General features: G+C 41.7%; 1 protein-coding gene across 1 annotated transcript in view; it reads left to right on the top strand.

Moving 5' to 3' along the window:
* LOC142571673 (ubiquitin-conjugating enzyme E2 Q2) overlaps positions 1–13,357 on the top strand; it is a 39,926-nt gene that overhangs the window by 1,881 nt on the left and 24,688 nt on the right. The gene's annotated exons all lie outside the window — the stretch shown is intronic.

Raw genomic sequence — 13,357 nt, forward strand, 5'->3', positions numbered from 1 at the left:
GCATGTACGACATTACACATTAATTAGTTGACGTGAGGAGATCAACATAAGCAGAACTAGCTTCTTATGAAAAGGCAATTTCTTTTAACACACACCAACACATATTTTTGAATATATAGAAAATATACCTCATGATTCTTGCACGTAAAAGCACATAGCAAGTATGAAGATTATGCAACATTTTTAATATATTTTTAGTTTCATCCTGAAGTTGTGTCGAACTGCCAGATCTGGCATCATCTACATTATTGTGACACAAAATAATATTTGCAAGACTTTGTGTAGCAATAAGGCTAGCTAGGATGGTGCTGCTCATTAAAAAAAAAGTGAGCATTTCTCCTGGTGTGCTTACGCAGTAGCTGCAGTGATGGGGGGAACCACTGTGTTGTGATGTCATCACACAGCCACCTCCTTGTTATACAAACAAAACTGGTTTGTTAGAACAAGTATTACAGTGAATTAGGGTGCTCTGGGTGATTGCCAACTTATTTTGAAAGGCTTAGATTTATATTATGACAAGACTGTCGCACAAAAATAGTCGCACCAGTACTTGTTTAAGAGGTGGAACCCATACTTGTGTGTGTGCACTTGTTCATTCTTGTTCACTTAACTTTGAATTCTCAACAAATTTTTTCTAGAGTAGTAATTTTCGTGACTTTTAAACATTTTTTTATATACACACAGGGTAATACTGCCCGTGTACATTTGTTGGAAAGCAAAACACTGCATAGCTAGGTTTACAGAATCCCTGCAAAATGTGCTGGACTCAATTGGCTTTTGTTCCTGTCCATAAGGAGCGCTGGCAGCGATTCCTTTGTGGGAGGATAAAGTTTTCCTCGCATTGCACAGAGACGTGGCGAAAGTGCAGTGCACGAAATTGAACTGGCAGAGGGCAAACACACATAGTTCAAGCAGTGTGCTACCATACCCCATTATTATCTGTTGTTGGCCTGTACTGTTACTGTCAATACTATTATCAACAAACAGGCATCCCTGAGCGTGCGAGGAAGACATCCGTTCGTACAGTAATCTAGAATAAGGGTATGTGCCACTTGTATTCTGCCATCGTTGTGGTTACCCTACTTCTCATGATAGAGGTTCAATAGACGATATGCAAAACTTGCAATTCTTCGCACACCTTCTATGACGCAACCAAGATGGCCGACTTCGGGCTAGAATCGTAACTGAAGTATCAAAATGCAGGCCACTGTCTAATCCCCGCAGCATCAAAGCTATCAAAATGCGTGGCTCGGCTTTAGCAGTGCTACTAGTAGGAAAGTGGCTATCTTGGGTAGGGAAATTTAGTTCAGTGGGAAAACCTGCATACACGCTTTTACATATCTATTTTGTGTAGTAAAGATGGAGTGGTGTGTTGCTTCGAGACCATTTGTAGTGCTGCAATTTCAGTGCTCTGTGCTTTGACTTCTTAAAACAATCTTGTGCAGTGGTGATTATCTGCACCAAGCTGCAAAATGTCACTTTCTATACTTTATTGAATGGGAGTATGAGTAACTTATGCTTCGCCTGATTTTTCAGGACAGAAATAATACCATGCGTTTGTCATGCATATTATTTATAAGGGCACTTATTGTGAGCCAGAAATGGTATAGAATGAAGGTTACTATAGGTCAGAGAGTTTATGACTGTAGTTTACTTTTTTGCTCCTTTTCTTTCCATGAATATTATAGACAGAAGTTCAGTCTTAAAGGGCCCCTGAAACGGTTCGGACAAATTTTGTAGACGCGTAGGGTACAGCTTAAGTAGAACATTCGCACCACAATTTGAGTGAAGCGTTACGTATTAATGGAGCTACAAGCGGTTAGAAGTTACCCTCCTCCCCATCCACGCTTTTCCTCCTCAACTCGTTCGCCGAGCGAGCGGGGCTACGCTCCAACTTCACTGGTCCTGCGTCACGATGCGACGTCACATCGTCCACTTCCGTTTGTTTTGGAGCCCGCCCCCGCCCGTGCGAGACCTCTCCGCTAGCCGCTTGGCTGTCGACCCCAAGCGAGAGCTATCGAAGCAGCGTGCGTTGCGAGCATTCTGTCGTAGCGCCGAACGTGTCTGGTATTCCATTAACCACAGGCAAGCTGGTCATTTCGGCAAATCACTGGAGGCATAAACTCAAGCTGATGAAGGAACTTTGGCGTAGACGTACGTGAGCGGCCTGATCGGTCTACACGGTCCAGACACTTGTTGGCGCAGCGCTTAACCAGCCAAACAAAGCGCTAATATTGCTCTAACCAAGTGTAAAACATTTTAAACATTTATAAAAGCAACGTGTCTATGATTACACTCCTGCGAAAAATACGCACCAGCAGCAAAGAAGAATACGCTTCGTTGCTGCTACTGTGTATGGTTGCGCTCTATGCCACCAGGTGGCTGCACCGTGCAGACCATTCACATTTGCCCTTCTGCTCATCTCGGCTCATCCCGTTACGGCACAGTCAAGCGGCCAGACCCTGTCCCCTTGCGCTTACGTTTGCTCTAATACGGGACTCGCGAAATGCTGTTGCGTTAGTAATCTTCCGGTGTAAAGTGACGGCCACAAACGCGTAAATCCTGGCGCCGATCGGATAGCGGTAGTCCGATGCGCAGCAGCAAGTTCGCTCGTACGCTGCCTTGCAGAGGGACACGATGTCGCAGCTTGACATATTGCCAGTCGCTACGTTTGCAGTCCACAAGGCAACAAAGTTGAATCATAGTGCTCGCGAAAAGACTGAGACCAACTGTGACCGCGGAGCTCTCGTCAAAATGGAGTACATTGTAACACAAGCAGACGACACTTGCTGTGTGCCGGAAGTGCTTAATGTACTGAAAAATTGTTCTTGTGCATTCTCTTTATGCTACTTTCTTATCATAAAAACAAATTAACTAACATTCCAACTATTACGAAGATCATTTGTTTACCATAAAGTTGGAAAAATTATCGATCACGCGCCCTGGTCAGCCAATCGAATAGCTCGCCCCACTGACGTCATATGGGCGATTTTGGTCATATGGGAAGGGGCGGCTTAAAATTCCGCCGAGCAGTGCGCTGCGATCAGCAGCGATGTGCATTTTTAAAACCTTATAATAAATTACACGCTTTACGCAGAGCACTTAGATGGGTCAATTAATGATCAGAAGGACCTACTCTAACGACTCAGTACGTTTGTAGAAAATCGTCAAAAGCGTTTCAGGGTCCCTTTAAGAGTGCCATACCAGCTTCCACTGCATGCATTCAGTGCATTGTTGTAAATAGTGACACACATTGGCAGCAGTGAAAGGATTGAATGAAGGCCCCTGAATTTGTCGCGTTTTTTAGCATGATATAGTACCATTCAGTCATGAATTACCAGTGGCTACTTAGCCGACATAGCCATACTTTCTCCTAGATAAAGTATGGGTTCTTGTCATTTCAGGAAATTTTTTAAACAATGTAAAAACTGAAATTGCACATAATTTTGCATTAGTGTTATGTGAAAATCCCTTACCACTGGAAGTGGTAAGGCAATACATAGGGCAGGTAGTGACCGTGGATCCGGATCATGAGACTGAAATAATCAGAAAAATAAGAATGGGCTGGGTGCGTTTGGCAGGCATTCCGAGATCATGAGCAGCAGGTTGCCATTATCCCTGAAAAGAAAAGTGTATAACAGCTTTGTCTTGCCAGTACTCACGTGCGGGGCAGAAACCTGGAGGCTTACGGAACGGGTACTACTTAAATTGAGGACAATGCAACGAGCTATGGAAAGAAGAATGATGGGTGTAACATTAAGGGATAAGAAAAGAGCAGATTTGGTGAGGGAACAAACGAGAGTTAATGGCATCTTAGTTGAAATCAAGAAAAAGAAATGGGGGGCATGGGCAGGACATGAGGAGAAAAGATAACCGATGGTCATTAAGGGTTACAGACTGGATTTCAAAGGAAGGGAAGCGTGGCAGGGGGCGGCAGAAAGTTAGGTGGGCGGATGAGATTAAGAAGTTTGTAGGGACAACATGGCCACAATTCGTACATGACCGGGGTAGTTGAAGTATGGGAGAGGCCTTTGCCCTGCAGTGGGCGTAACCAGGCTGATGATGATGATATCTGAAATTAAGTTAATGGAATATTGGTGGGAGAGATTAACACGGACAACTAGCATTACCCTATGCAAAGGTAAATTATATACATCCTCTGCTTGCTTGAATACACATATTTATATCTATGCAAGTAATCCTTACACATACATAATGCTCGTATTCCCCATTAGTAAGTAAATATACAGTGGGCCGAGCTTATAACAACTTGCTTGGTGCTCTTTTGCCATTTCTGGCTCTTGTGCCACTAGGCACCACATCATAATGAAATTAAATCATCAGACCATGTAATAATGCAAAATTATGTTAGAACATGAACACTGTTTTGTTCATTTGCATTGTCTTTCTTTTTTCTTTAGTGACATGTTAGGCATGGTCAGATATGAAGTGGAAGCAAAAAAAAATAAGAGAAAAACCATCTGGGAGAGCAGTTTCTAAAACCACTCTTACATGCTTCTTCTTTTTTCTTTTTAACTAACATAAATACTTGTAATATTTAAGTATGTTGGATCACTGTTATTGTCTATCATTAAACGTCAAAATTCACAAATTGTGGCTTGCATGAACAACCACAATCTTGCACTTTTTTAATGCTGCAAGGTCATGCAGGGATTCTGTGACTAAGATGCATCTTTCAGCATTGTTGTAGAACAGCAGCATAAGCTCTGTCAGCTAAAACACTGCAGCTGCTCACTGCTTCTGTGCTTTGTAACATGGTTCTTGGGTGATGCGAATATCGTAAGAATTTCTGCTCTGCCTCGGTGTTACGGAAATGAGCTAACATAGTTGGCTGGCCCATCTATACACAACAAGAACAAGATAGAGGTTAATTTGAACATAATTTATGTTTTGAAGCACTGCGAAGATGAAACTTCTTCGTTCGTCTCCTTCCTTATAGAAAAAGTTTAATTTTTTCACACACACTCTTTCGAGTTTGGCAACAGTGTAATCTTTAGCTATGCATTTCTTGGTTGTCATCGACTGTAGTTGACTAGTGGCATTGCATGTGACAGGTAATGTTGAAGATGCAATTACTTGGGGTAGGCGCATGTTTGTGGATGAAAATAACTACACATTTTCTTGTAGCTGTAGTCGCAGCCAAGCAAGGATGTGCTGTCCCAAATTGTATGAGTAGTTCCTGCAGACATGTGGTTAATGCACTGCTGCGTTTAACTTTTCAACCTGAACTGTGGCATGGCTGGGTTATGAGCAAAATGAGCAGCATACTTTCATCGTTGATAGTCCTCTGATCTGGTTTGGATAGTGCACAGGTTGCTTGGCACACCTTTAAAGGGCCTCTAAACAATGTCCGGTCATTGTTTACTCATTTCAAACAAATGCGCGCGTTTACCCGCTGTGGTTGCTCAGTCGCTATCGTGTTGGGCTGTTGAGGATGAAATGGGGATGAAATGCGAAAAAACCTGTGTACTTAGGTTTAGGTGCACATTAAAGAACCCCAGATGGTCGAAATTTCCGGAGTCCTCCACTATGGCATGCCTCATAATCGGAAAGTGGTTTCGGTAAGTTAAGCCCCATAATTTAATTTAACAAATGCGCGCATTGTGTAGTTGGGGCCTCTTGCGTGCGTCATAATATCAACAGTGCTCCATGTGATGTCATCAGGGGTAAAAGTTGTCGATTGGTTGGTTGTTGAGGGATGACTGCGCCAACATGGCAAGAGCCAGCTGTGATCCAAGAATAGACAGGGACTCGCCCATTATGCACCATTGAAACTGTAATGGAGCTTCCATAAAGTGACCTTCACGCGGAGGGTGATTAAGGAAGCCTTTCTTGTGGCGCATGGATTCGACCTCTAGCTTTCGCTGCACTGTGTAGAGTTGGTGACACTATGCAGCAAGGAGGAGAGAGAGCGTGTGTGGGTAGGGTAGCAGAGCGCAAGAGAAACTGCGGTGACTGCATTTCCGTTCATCAAACCCTGTCATCATCATCATCAGCCCATTTTATGTCCACTGCAGGACGAAGGCCTCTTCCAGTGATATCCAATTACCCCTGTCCTGCGCCAACCAATTCCAACTAGCGCCTGCGAATTTCCTAATTGGACCCGCCGAGGTTGCTCAGTGGTTATGGTATTGGACTGCTAAGCACGAGGTCACGGGATCAAATCCCGGCCACGGTAGCCGCATTTCGATGGGGGAAAACGCGAAAACACCCGTGTGCTTCGATTTAGGTGCACGTTAAAGAACCCCAGGTGGTCGAAATTTCCGGAGTTCTCCACTACAGCATGCCTTATAATCAGAAAGTGGTCTTGGCACTTAAAACCCCATAATTTTATTCTTTTTTTTTCTTTGAATTTCCCAATTTCATCATTACACCTAGTCTTCTGCCATCCTCGACTGCGTTTCCCTTCTCTTGGTACCTATTTTGTATTTCTAATGGTCCAACGGTTATCTAACCGGCTCATTACATGACCTGCCCAGCTCCATTTTTTTCCTTTGATGTCAACTAGAATATCGTCTATACCCGTTTGATCTCTGATCCAAACTGCTTTCTGTCTCTTAACATTATGCCGAGCAATCTTCATTCCATCGCTCTTTGCGCGGTCCTTAACTTGTTCTCAAGCTTCTTTGTCAGTCTCCAAGTCTCTGCCCCATATGTCAGCACTGGTAAAATGCACTGATTGTACACCTTCCTTTTCAATGATATTGGTAAGCTTCCAGTAAGGAGCTGATGTCTGCTGTATGCGGTCCAATGCATTTTTATTCTTCTATGAATTTCCTTCTCATGATCGGGGTTCCCTGTGATAAATTGACCTAGGTAAACATACTCCTTCACAGACTCCAGAGGCTGACTGGCGATCTTGAAATCTTGTTCCCTTGCCCGGTTATTCATCATTATCTTTGTCTTCTGCATATTAACCCCACTCTTACACTCTCTGTTAAGGTCCTCAATCATTTGTTGTAACTTATCTGCAGTGTTGCTGAATATAACAGTGTCATCGGCAAACTGAAGGTTGCTGAGGTATTCGCGGTCGATCCTTACTCCTAAACCTTCCCAGTTTAATAGCTTGAATACTTCTTCCAACACAGCGAATAGCATTAGAGAGATTGTGTCTCCTTGTTTGACCCCTTTCTTCATAGGTCTCTTCCTACTTTTCTTGTGTAAAATTAAGGTGGCTGTAGAATCTGTAGATATTTTCCAGGGTATTTACATAAGCATTCTGTACTCCTTGATTACGTAATGCCTCTATCACTGCTGGTATCTCTACTGAATAAAATGCCTTTTCATGATCAAGGAAAGCCATATAGAGAGGCTTATTGTACTTTGCGGATTTCTCGATAATCTGATTAATTACATGGATGTGATCCATTGTAGAGTATCCCTTCCTGAAGCCAGCCTGTTCCCTTGGTTTACTAAAGTCTGTAACTTTGCCCTGTAACTAAATCTCCGTAACTTTGCTGTTACTGTACTAGTTCAAAATATTCTTGCGGCTATAAGTCGATAGTGGACTAAATACACTTAGGCCACTATGTAACTAATATTTGAGCTCAGGGTGGCTTGGGGCCCTTTACCTCTGAAGCTTTCTTTTCGAGCAACCTATGCATGTTTCCTGTGTTGCTTGGACAGTATTTGGGCAGATGCAAGGCTTTTTTTCATTGTCACCAGTTAATTTTGACTGACCTGTCTGGTAGTGTATTTTTGGTTCTACCTAAAATTTATTTTTTGAAGCCACATGCACACAATTTTGCAATCTCCTAGGATGTATTGGTCTATATAAACTTTGACTTTTATTTTGAAAGTGCATATGAATGAAAAAGAATGTTGCATAATTATCACCTCAGTAGGGTGAATGTGTGGCCATAGGTTCTGAAATGTTTGTAGCTGTGGCTTGTCTAGAGTGATTGTGATGAACAGTTGTAAAAGCCAATGTACTGTACAGTTCAGATATGTGGAATATTTGCTTACAAAAACTAAGAAAATCTGTTGCTATATATAAAAAAAAAATCTTTGCATTATTTTCTTGCCTTGCATTTCATGTGCAACTTATTCTGTCGCACATTATGGCACTTACATTTTCTGTTAATCTTTTCACCGACCTCAAGTGAAATTTTAATCCTTCCTTGTATATTTTTTCTTTATTTATATATTAATTTTTCAACATAAAACATGCAACTGCAATATTTTGTCGACCCACCGAAGCATTGATACTTTTAAACGAGATTGGGTGGTGCAGTGAGCTAAATTATACAACTTAGTTTTGCTTTTAGATAGACTAAGAAGTAGAAACAAGATAAAAATTACTTCTTTATGTGCAGTTAAAATGGAAACTAAAGTCCATGAAAGCATCCATGCTTTGACGTGGACCACTACTTAATTCTAATGGCAGTGCGCAAATTGAAGGCTTCTTTTTTGTTTATTTTTAATTTCCTGTTTTCTTTCTTTTCTTTCATTCAGCTGTTTTTTACAAGTTGTGTACGCACAAACAGTAGCATGAACAATGACATATGTAAGCAAATAAAGTGATAGATAATACAGCACAATCCTCCATTCAGCCTTATGAAAGAAATAGTTAACTAGTTGTCATTGTAAAAAGTAGATCACGTCATTTCCTCCGATTACTCTGCCATTTGTCAGAGCTAGTGCGCAAAAATGTATAAATATTGTTAGTGACAATACTTAGGAACCTCATGTACTTTATTAATAAAGATTCAACGGTACATAAAATGCTCTCAGTCCTTTACCATAATTCGTGAATGGTTTGTGAAATGTTTCCTACACACTTTGCTGTGCAGAATTTTATATTGCATGTAGCCAAATGATGAGGCCTACTTAGAGGCAACTTTCATTACTCTGCTAACACTCCAAGATATGACATAGCCCTAGTTTTGTGTTAGTGCAATTACACAAGATTGCAAGATATAGAATTGTGACGATGTGGTTCCAGATTTCCACGTTACATATGTTGGTATTGTACAATGGTTCTTATATTTTTTTTTTTACTTTTTTAATTTCTCAATATCCAAGTGCAGTCAGCATGTTCAGAATATTGCTAAAAGGGAAGCATTGCTCGGCTAGCAACAGAGACCTACATATTCAGACAGTTTGATGACCTAGATTTGGGTGTGTGAATTAGTCATTCTTTAAGTGCCAATTTAATTTGGTAACACTGAAATAGAGGCACTCGCTTGGAACTCTGCAGAATAAGGCGTCGGGCACAACCCCATAAAAATAAGTGTGGGTCACATAATGACCATGTAGTAGTTTGCTACTTTGATGAACATGCATTGCAATGCAGGCTGCTTAGTATTAATGCTCTCTGTTTATGAACACTCCTCAAGGTGCATCGGGCAAATATTTGTGGAAATTAGGAACATGCATATTAAGGAACAGACACTAGCATGCAGTTGCTAAAATATTGCATTTGGTCAAACGGCTCTCATTTGCTTGCAATAAAAAAGGTATCTAGTGCCTTGATTATTTACTAATGCGATACTGACAATCCCACAAGAAGTTGTCAACAGATGCGGTAATCCATTGTAAGTTTATACGAGACCGAATTTACATTTTGTCTATTAGGACATACAAGAAAGCAATCACAAGTGCAACAACAGTGCAATGTTCAAGCACCACGAGAACCAAAGCACATGCAAACTATTGCCAAGTAAGCTTGTGGAGCATTCCTAACCAAAGAGCTTTTCTCTCACCCCTAGCTGGGCAGTCAATCTGATCATTCCCACAGCAAATGGAAAATACTAAACTCTTGGGCAACTTTCTGTGGCAATGAAGGGCAGGCTACAGGGACAGCTTCTGGACATGTACTGCAGCACCAAGTAGAACGCATTGTTGAACACTGGGCTGGTATAACGTAAAACTATTCCACTCTTTAAAAAATTTACACCTTTGGGGCTTATCTTGTCCCACAGCGATAATTGTCATCTGTCTTGCCCACATTTTCTTGCAAGCCCGGTACTTCCAAGTCGCGAGCAGCTTGCGAGTTATCAGCGTGACACAGCATTCTCGACAGGAAAGTAGCGAGCGCCGAGTTTTCAACAAGGGAAACGCAAGCAAGGCAGATAATGAACATTGTTGTGGGATAAATATACACCCCAAAGGGTGCAACCGTTTTAAGAGTGCAATCTCTTTTTATTCCAAATCAGCCATTAGCCTTCCATGACAGGTCAGAATGGCTCGGGCTGTGCCCATTTGGGCTGGACTTGAACCATTCTGACCTATCCCGGAGGGCTAATGGCGGATTTCGAATAAAAACAGATTGGAATAGTTTTACATTGCACTAGCCCTGGTCTTACTTTACAGCGAAGCTGTCTAGGGCTAAAATCCTGAAATTTTTTTCGTGTCCGTCACGTTGACAGAAAACCCAGGTGGTCTGATCCCGGCGGCAGTGCAGGGCCAGGAACACTGGCTCATACCACCATAAGGCAGAGGCGTGAAGCGCACATACAGCACAGCTTTCATTTTGGTACGAAATGTGCAAATTAAAAAAAGTAATCAAACCACATGATTGATCACGAGGTGCGCGCACTTCCATGTTGATGTACCCTCGCCGGTGGTTGTTGTTGGAGAATTTAACCTAGACATCTCAAAATAGGAAGGAAAGCGATGGTTCACCCACTTCGTGGAAGAGTTAGGTCTTCATTACTTCAGTGATCTGAGACAACCAACTACTGTACATGCATAGTGACCACAAAGCAGTTACAGCAGTCATTTACAAGTAATGAATAAAATAAAGGTTTTATAAACTGAATTGAAACGTGTTTGTGTCATATGTCACTTTGAAAAACAATGTGCTTAATGGGTGCAGATCATGGGGTTGGTGCTTGACAAGCTGCCTGATGCAAGGTGCAACTTATCTATAACGTCGCTGGCCAACCACCTTCACAGGAGTGGATTGGCGATTTCTTTTTTGGAATGGATACTGAACCAGCGTGTGACGGTTTCACATTTGCTTAAACGTGGAACAGAAAAGCAGAAAAGTAGATCAAATCTAGTAATGAGTGTTGTATTTGGTCTTATTTTGCTGTTTTAACCCTTTCCTTATCACGCCCTTAGAAGCATGGGTCATATATGTCCCCGGGGCTGCCAGCTCAAGGTAAATTTCCCGAATTAAGGTAATTTTCAAGTCTATGCGGGAATAAGGGGAATCTTTCTAGTTTGAAGAAAGTTTTGCACTCTATATATAGCTCGAATTTTACAGGTGATTTATATTTTTCTCCGAGATAACGTAGAATATCAGCGGCTTTGGCTATGTTTGGGCTATTCCCTTCAGCCATTGGTAGTTTATTGTGCAATCATCTGGCAACATTGGAGCACTCACCTTTTTCTGTGAGTGAAAAATTAACTGACAGCTCAATGCGAAAGGCACGCAAAATAATCACTTGACTCTGCTTGGGATAGTTTGGATCTTCTTGGAACACTTCACCTCGCCAGATTTGTTTTAGCCAGTTTTGGCCCACAGAACTAAAATTTGTGAAATTTACACTAAGCGTAAAAGTTTTGTTATTTCTAATCGTACAAATGGGAGGGGGAAGAAAACAACGAATATCTATTATTAAATTATTATTTGGGAAAGCAAGGGAAATTTCAGGTGTCTGATAGGGAAATTCTGACTTTCCGTGTTGGCAATCTTGTATGTCCCGTATGTGCCATGTGAAAATTTAAAACTACCGGCGTTCCTATGGACTTGCTGTGCCATCTAGTTTATTGTCTGAGAACTAAAGTTCTTTTGAAGTTCATTAAGGACCAAAATTCTTCATGTTATCAATATAAATGTCTTATCTGTGTAGAAAAAGATTTTTTGGCAAATATTACATACTTCGTCCTAACATCTGTTCTTAAATTGAAATCTTTGAAAAGTACAATTATTTAGCTTTCGATTGATATATAGCATATCATTGTAACCATGATAATATTAATAAAAAGAAATCATTACTAAAACCTTCAAAAAATGACCAATTTTCTTATGGTAAGTAAAGCGTTAAATATAATGTTTTTCTCTTCCCCAGCTTAAACTTAAGCAAATGAGAATGTTGGACTCAAAAAGAGTCCAGCATTCTCACTCTTTTTCAGTCCAACATTCTCATTTGCCTCCATAGCATTCTCTTCATTGTCACAGGGAGTTGTTTGCTGCAACTATACATTAAAAGCTTCACAGCGGCCTTATCAGGTGTCTGAGACATTCCATGTGACACCTTGAAATTAATCCAAACAAGACACATAGGCATGTAGAGACGTTGAAGGGATGATCAGTTGGGTGAACAAAGCAAGTCTCAGGCTGAAGTGATTGTTTGACTTGCCTTGACATAGACAAGGCCCTTTGTCAAAGTACCGTATTTACTCGATTCTGAGCACCCCCTTTTTTTTATGATCGCGATGCAAAGTGAGGGGGGGTGCTTAGATTTTAAAAAATCTAGAATGACCCCCCCCCTCCCTCTTTTCGCTGCGTCATGACGACGAGATAGGTGTGAGAAATAACATTTTATTTTGCAAACATCCAAAAGAAAAAAATCGGTGGAGACGGTGAACCCATCGCTTGTGTCGGATGCTCAGTCACTATCACTGCCGCTCACGAGTCCGCGCGGCTCTTCAGTCCGGCTGTGCGGCAAGATCGCGCCGCGGACGCCGTTCCACCTCGGGTCTCCGACGGCTCCGGCTCGATGACAGAGCGAGCAAGCGCGCTTGGCGGCCTTGGGTGTGCGCTCTTCCAAACAAATAGGGGGGTGCTTAGATTCGCATGCAAACTTTTTTTCCCAATTTTTTCGCGAAAATAGAGGGGGGTGCTTAGAATTGGGGGGGGGGGGGGGCTTACAATCGCGAACATACGGTATTAGCTACAGTCTGAGAGGGAGAGAAGAAAAAAGGATAAATGAAAGGCAGGGGGGTTAACCAGGATTGAGCCAAGTTGGCTACCCTGCACTGGGGGAAGGGAAAAGGGGAGAGGAAGTCCAGATCATAGACTGGTAGTCTCAAACCTGTAGTCTGAGGTATCCCTTGTTCACACTCTGTTGACACACCTTGAAATTAAATTCCATAATTGCTGGTTATTTAGTTATTTGCTAGTTTGGTGGGTGATGGAATTGTTAGTTGTTAAATAATTGTGCAAATTGATAGCATTTTAGCAGAAAACTGCGCCAAGCCTACGTTGAAGTCATAAGAACGAAAACTTTGTTTCGTTGATAGTCGTGGATGGTGCTTAGCTAGTGAAACTAAAACCAGAACCTAAAGCATGCTATATCATGATCATTGTCATCGTCCTGGAAATCAACTGAGCAGCCATAGCCATGGTTATAGTTGAAACCATTGATCTTCCATTCGCTGTTTT

This window comes from Dermacentor variabilis, chromosome 2, assembly GCF_050947875.1.
Source record: "Dermacentor variabilis isolate Ectoservices chromosome 2, ASM5094787v1, whole genome shotgun sequence".
Taxonomy (NCBI): Eukaryota; Metazoa; Arthropoda; class Arachnida; order Ixodida; family Ixodidae; genus Dermacentor; species Dermacentor variabilis.